At 44.8% G+C, this 7,432-nt stretch overlaps 1 long non-coding RNA gene across 1 annotated transcript; it reads right to left on the bottom strand.

Moving 5' to 3' along the window:
• Nucleotides 1–1,820: 1,820 nt before the first annotated feature.
• On the bottom strand, nt 1,821–7,152 carry LOC309337364. Its single transcript, XR_014154211.1, has 4 exons — nt 7,019–7,152; nt 6,157–6,288; nt 3,637–3,954; nt 1,821–1,946 (listed from the first exon to the last, which is right to left on the bottom strand). It is a non-coding gene; the product is annotated as an uncharacterized lncRNA (long non-coding RNA).
• Nucleotides 7,153–7,432: the final 280 nt, after the last annotated feature.

Genomic DNA, 7,432 nt, shown 5'->3' with positions numbered 1-7,432 from the left:
CGTCGGAGGACTTTACCAGAGGAGTAGCTCGGTCGAACGCAAGTTCTGACAGTCTCGTCATCAGGAAATGTCCTTAGGAGATGTTTTGCCCAACAGCCAGCAATGTTAAAGCAGCCTTCCCCAACTTGATGCCCTCCAGATGTTGTTGGACTGGAAATCCCATCATCCCTGATATGCACCAGCTGTTCCGAAAAGCCGTCAAGCAGAGAGAAAGATGTTAGATTGTCAGTTGCCTCTGCTGTTTAGCAGCCAGATGGGAAAAGTTTGATCTGTGCAGTATTGTTGCAACCAGGAATCTTACACAGTACTTCTGTACCAAGGCCTGTGGCTAGCTTGAGCTGGGTGTAAACCAGCAATGTGATTTTTCAGCCACAGTTTACTACACTGTTGAGAACTGTGTTGCTGGCATCTGTCTGTCTTGAGAGACAATGGAGCATGCCTCCAGGGGTGAAGTCAAATGGCTGCATTAGCAGCACCAGAGAAACCTTCCATGCTGTGCAAGCCTGGGCAGCGTGTATGGAGGTCCTGGGCTGCCAAGACGACAAGACCCCCACTCTTAACCTCACTGATATGGTCCAAAGGAAAGCAGAGCAAGACATTTGGCACCAGCTTGGCTGTAGGAGTTGCTGGAAGGAGAGAGCTGAGTAAAACAAAAAAGGACCCCTGGATGGTAAAGTCCAGTAAAAGGGGACTGTGGGGTTGTGGCGCTCATTACGCCAAGGGAGCTGGTGTTTGTCCGCAGACAGCTTTCCGGGTCATGTGACCAGCATGACTAAACCGCTTCTGGTGCAATGGAACACCTTGACAGAAACCAGAGCGCATGGAAATGCCGTTTACCTTCCCGCTGCTGCGGTACCTATTTATCTACTTGCTCTGGCATGCTTCAACCTGCTAGGTTGGCAGGAGCTGGGACAGAGCAACAGGAGCTCACCCTGTCACGGGGATTCAAACCACTGAACTTCTGATCGGCAAGCCCAAGAGGCTCAGAGGTTTAGACCACAGCACCACCCACCTCTCTTTTAGAGAGCTGGGTGCAGGGTGGGATCAAAGGTGGACAAATCACCTCAGAAGGAGCCCAAGGTGTCCCTCACCAGAAGAATCAACCCTCCTCTAACACCCCATACACCCCAACTTCTTCAATTTTGATGCCTTGTTGGCCACAAGATCTTATTTTCTCAGCTGCATGCATTTCTGTGGTTACTGTATATGTTAGATCGAAAATGTCTAAGGAAACCTACCATTGAAGGAAAGAGCCATATTCTTATGCATTCATAGGCAACCCAAAATTCCTAACACAGGAGCAGCCGGTGGCAGTGTTGCTTGCAATGGAGCAAGATGCTCCCATAGCTTTGAGCTCTGCATCTCATGATGGCTTTTTAGTTTTTGCAAAGCCTTTTCTCCAAATGTGCACTAGCACAAGCTACTCTAAATCGACCAGGCAGAGGGCCTTCTTGGTAGTGGCACCCGCTCTGTGGAACGCCCTCCCATCAGATGTCAAGGAAATAAACAACTACCTGACTTTTAGAAGACATCAGAAGGCAGTCCTGTTTAGGAAAGTTTTTAATGTTTGATTTTTTTATCGCATTTTTAATATTCGGTTGGAAGCCTCCCAGAGTGGTTGGGGAAACCCAGCCAGATGGGTGGGGTAGAAATAATAAATGATGATGATGTCTGGCATTGCAAAATCTATATCTATATCTATATCTATATCTCTATCTATATCTCTATCTATCTCTATCTATCTATCTATCTATCTATCTATCTATCTATCTATCTTTCTTTCTATATCTACGAAAAGCCCCCAATGAAAACAGAGTGTCGACATTTTGCAATTTTATTATAAAGTAAGATAAGACGAGAAAAATTCAACAACATTTAAAATAATAGTAATAATATGACTGCTAACACTGTAATTACAATGTGGGAGTATGTCCAGGACACACCACCTGCAGGGAAAGAAAAAGAAAAGTGGGGTTCAGTAGGTTATTTCTCCTACATATATTAATAGTGAACTCATTATCCGGGTGTGGCTCCATATTAACCAAAAGCAGCATCCATAAATAAGGAGGTGTTTATCAGAAGGCTGGAGAAGCACCAAGGTTTGCCTATGTGTTTCCCCTTCGCTTTTGCTTTCCCTAGCTGTTATGTACTGAGTTGAATAGGATCCAAAATGCAGCAGTCTGATTGGTCCTAGAACAATAGGATCCAAAATGCAGCAGTCTGATTGGTTCTAGAACAATAGGATTCAGAATGCAGCAGTCTGATTGGTCCTAGAACAATGCAGCAGTATGATTGGTCCGCAGGAGCCACCCAATCCAGCTCCAGGTGGAAGTGAATCCACAACCTGATTCGCCTACAGGAGAATCCCGGAATTAGCCAATCACGTGCCGCCCATTGTGTAAATAATGTATATAAAGCAGATACTTTGGGGGGACTTTCATTCCTCCTCACCACTATGAGCTGAATAAAGAGCATGAAATCCACAATATTTCACTGGCATATTTCTCCTTTCCACCTCACTTCTAGGCAGCTTTTGTTTCCTTTTTTTACATTTCCGTGCCCCAAATTCCCTCTTTTGTGGGTAAAAGCAGAGCCAGCTGAACGCAGCCCTTGCCCTTTCTCTCTAGAGAAAGGAAGTGATGAAATTAAACAGTGAGTGTCTGGGTCCAAACAGTTGCAATGCTGGAAAGTTGAAAACAAACGTGCAAACATCCAGGTTTAGAGCTCCATCTTAGAAACAATGGGCTGTTTGGGGCATGCCTTAGATCAGGGGTAGCCAGCATAGCCATAGCCAGGATTTTTGTTAGAGGGGGTAGGTCTTGGTTAGGGGGAGCAGGGCAGAACCGATGTGATTGGTCAGTTAAGTATTTCTATTGTTTTACTTGATCTAGGGCCCCCTAGATCCCTGCCCCCCTTGGCTACACCCATTGTAGCCTGCACAGTGCCCTCAAGACGTTGTCGGACTCCAGCTCCCATCAGACATCAAGGCCAGTGTACCTCGGGTTAAGTACTTAATTCGTTTCGGAGGTCCGTTCTTAACCTGAAACTGTTCTTAACCTGAAGCACCACTTTAGCTAATGGGGCCTCCTGCTGCCGCCGCGCCGCCAGAGCACGATTTCTGTTCTCATCCTGAAGCAAAGTTCTTAACCCGAGGTACTATTTCTGGGTTAGCGGAGTCTGTAACCTGAAGCGTCTGTAACCTGAAGCGTATGTAACCCGAGGTACCACTGTACTTAAAAGTTTTTGGTGCCCCTATAGTAGATATCTAATTCAAAATATAAATAACAATAAACCATAAAAATGTAAAACATTAATCTCTATTTTTTTTCTTCGTCTTCGTCTCCTTTTTCATTTATTGTGGGAGCCTTTTTTTGGTCAAACCTGGTTCATCTGTACCATATGGTCCATGGCAAATCTGGCAATGGAAAATTTATGTGGTGCCCCCTTTCCTTTTCCCCCTAAGCGTTGTTTATTTTGCTTAATGGTTAATCCAGCCCCACCTGCCCCATATAATGATTGTGGATCTACAACAAATGAGCAAGTGCTTTTGACTTCCAACTGTTTTTAAACAATTATAGCACCGCAGAGTCTACACAGACTCCTCTTATAGCAAAGGTGCGGCACGTAAAAACTTACCTGACACGGTGACATTGATCCAGGCCACACATTTTCCAGAAATGGTGAGAAGCTTATAGATCCTGCCAGCATCTTTGCTTACGTTGTATATATGGAAAGTTCCCGTTGTCACGGAAACATTCTCTTTGAAGTAAGTATGGTATGGCTTGCAGACTCCGTCACTAAACTGGCACAGAATGTCCCACTTGGAAGCTGTGTTGTTCCAAATGCAGGTGTCGAAATAAGGTTCTGGAGGTACTGAATCATTAGCAAATTTCACTGTTATTGTCTCCCCTTTTTGCACAGATTTTGAAGTACGATTAAGGCAATTCTCACCACCTGTCAGGGATGGAACCAGAAAGAAGTTTAGTTTCAAATACTATCTCCAGCAGTATCATATATTCCTTCCAGTTTGAGCTAGTGTACCCAGGTATTTTCCCTCTGCCTGGTTCCCTGTAGCTTTGCTTCTTGCAATGAGGGCTAGAAAGCCTCAGTGTCTGGGCTGAACGATGGGGGTGGAGATCCTCCTTCAGGTATACTGGGCCGAGGCCATTTAGGGCTTTAACGGTCAGTGCCAACACTTTGAAATGTGCTAACAAGCACTGCCTCCCCCCAGCCCTGCCCTGCCCCAAATCCTGAGAACAGTATTAAAATTCAGATTTTGGTAACTGCAAGTGAGCAGAATGCTATTGCACTCACATTCTGCGAGGCAACTGGTTGCCCACTAACAGAACAGGATGGCCCTTGGGCCTGATTTAGAAGGCTTTTCCCATTTCAAAAAATCCTTTTACAGTGGTACCTCTGGTTAGTTCGTTCTGGAGGTCCGTTGTTAACCGGAAACTGTTCTTAACCTGAGATACCACTTTAGCTAATGGGGCCTCCCACTGCCGCCGCCACACAATTTCTGTTCTCATGCTGAAGCAAAGTTCTTAACCTGAGGTACTATTTTTGGGTTAGCAGAGTCTGTAACCTGAAGCATCTGTAACACGAGGTACCACTGTATACTTCCATTTTAGCAGAGCTGCTTTCCTTACAAGGTGGCTGCAGGTTATGCTTGTGTGACTGTTCCCTTCCACTGTAGAAGCATCTCTTTGTGGCCTGCTGCCTTTCTGCTCTATACTTCCTCAAAAACACAAGCCCATTGGCACGGCTTTCCTGCAAGCATGAGCGCCGAAAGCACACTCCGGAGAACACAAAGTGGGAGAAAAATTCAGCGCAGCCTTAGAGGGTAGCCAAATAAATCTCCTTGTTGTGTGCAAGGTGGTCCAAAGCCTAGATGTGGCAACACAGCTGTCCCTGGGACATGATTGCACCAAGAGTCGTCATGCTTATTTCTAGAATTCTCAAGAAGCTTAGTTGTAGATCATCTGTGTTAAATGCAGAAGACACACAGGTTCCATCTCTGAGATCTCAAAAGAAACAGGTAGGAAGAGATGGGAGAGACTCTCTGCTCCACTGCCACCTGACAACCTGGAGAACTACTTTCAGTTAGAATTCAGAGTATTGCTAGACAGAGATGGACAATAAATTTGACTCAGTTGACACTGAAAGGCGAATCAACCTCATTCACATTTCCCAAAACGATATGAGAATGGAAACACAGCCTTCCTTCAAAAACCTCACTTCTCTAAAATTTGCAAGGCAGCTCTCTAGCCAAGCAGTGTGTACAAAAGAGTATAGCTGGAATAAAGCTGCACATATTCACCAATATAGTTTACAAAAATGCACTCTTTGGCTAAATGGTCTTGCAAAAATCTGTATATCAGGGGAAATGTGTATACTTGCATACAAACACAAAACCTGATGAATTTTCATGAGGACTTAACAAAATTGCACACTGATCTGGAACGAGAGAACTGAAGATTGGAATGATGAGAAACCGAGAAACCAAAAATGACAGATTTGTCCATCTCTGTTGCAAGACCGAAGGCAATTATTATTATTATTTAAATTTCTATACCACCCTTCATCCAAGGATCATAGGGCAGTTTGCAAAAACCCACATGCAAAGGGAGAGTGAAACAACCAGCTTCTTTGGGGTTGATTTCTGTTGCAAGAGAACCTGAGAAAACGCTAGTCTGACATTGTAAAAAGCAGCTCCCTATGTTTTTAGGAAGGGACGCGGGTGGCGCTGTGGGTAAAACCTCAGCGCCTAGGACTTGCCAATCATATGGTCGGCGGTTTGAATCCCCGCGGCGGGGTGAGCTCCCGTCTTTCGGTCCCAGTTCCTGCCCACCTAGCAGTTCAAAAGCACCCTTAAGTGCAAGTAGATAAATAGGTACCGCTTTGTAGCGGGAAGGTAAACGGCGTTTCCATATGCTGCGCTGGTGCTGGCTCGCCAGAGCAGCTTCATCACGCTGGCCATGTGACCTGGAAGTGTCTCCAGACAGCGCTGGCCCCCGGCCTCTTAAGTGAGATGGGCACACAACCCTAGAGTCGGACACGACTGGCCCGTACGGGCAGGGGTACCTTTACCTTATGTTTTTAGGAAAGGACTTTTGTTGTTGGTTTCTGAAACTCTAATTTCATATTCATACTCACTCATTGGCTCATATCCACAGGCATTTGAGTAGAGGAAATGGGCAGCAAGCAAGGTGAGTGAAAAGCCACAGGAATATCTCCTGCTGAGCAGCATGGCATGATTTTTCAGTGATGCAGGAGCCATCAGAATATCTGGAACAATTCAGACCATAAACAAGATTATTGTAATACACATTGAGAACCAAGAGCGGCTTGTGGTGTGTGTGTGTGTGTGTGTGTGTGAGAGAGAGAGAGAGAGAGAGAGAGAGAATGAGAGAGAGAGAGAGAGAGAGAGAGAGAGAGAGAGTGAGTCTCTATACTTCCATCCTGGCTAGATCTGGGTGGTACTTAAATAGATGACAGAGAATTGCCAGTGGTTTGGAATGTATTAATGCCAGCAAAATTGGTGTCTTACAAAGATATCTTTTAAGAAGCACCCCCATAATACTCGCTTTCTGGGAAATTCCTTTTTTTTTTAAAAAAAAAGGCATAGCTGTTAATAATTGAAAGAAAATGTTCTCTTTTGTTTCTTACTGCCAAAATAGAATTGAGAACCAGTTATCTTTCATTTCTTTCCTAGCAAGTACAGAAGCTTCAGTTTTGCTTAGGGCGATCCAGCAAGATGCTCAAAATCTTCTCCAGTACATGGAGAAGTAACAGAGATAGAAACTGGAAACCCAGCAAAATAAAGGTACCACCACCAACCTGTTTTCGCTCCCCGCACCTTGTCAAGAAATTTGGCAGAATATGACTTGATTCTAAGCTCTGCCCAGGACATTTTTAGTAACATATGCTTACTGAATAATTCAATTTCCCATTATAATTTGAATCAGCAAAGCAAAAGATCTACAAATCCTTTCCCTCCCGCCAGTTATCTCCTCACCTGCCTTCTGAAATATAGGCACACACGAAACTTCTGAGACTCTCCGACAAAACCTTCCCACTTCTCTGAGATCCTGCGAGAGAAGAACCAGCTCTCAAACTGTAGACTCAGAGGGCCAGCGCTGCGTTTTATTCATGCACAAAAATAGCCCACAGGAAAACCAACTACATTGCTCAACAGATGAAAACATGCAAGAGCTGTTGCCTGCAAATCTCTAAGACGGCGCAGCAAGGCTTGCGTGACACAGCATACCTGCTACTGAAAACCACCACTTCAGCAATTTGCGCTATCACAGATACAGGAAACCACAAAAGTCACCACAACAAAGCAAGCATCATTGAAAAACCCTGTCTCCCAGGACACTTGCTATCACAGCTACAGGATTCTTCTAAAGCACGTGAAGACATGTCTTCC

Source organism: Podarcis erhardii, assembly GCF_964252035.2.
Source record: "Podarcis erhardii genome assembly, chromosome: 2".
NCBI lineage: Eukaryota > Metazoa > Chordata > Lepidosauria > Squamata > Lacertidae > Podarcis > Podarcis erhardii.
The sequence above is the reverse complement of the archived record's forward strand: the minus strand, read 5'-3'. Positions and strand labels throughout refer to the sequence as shown.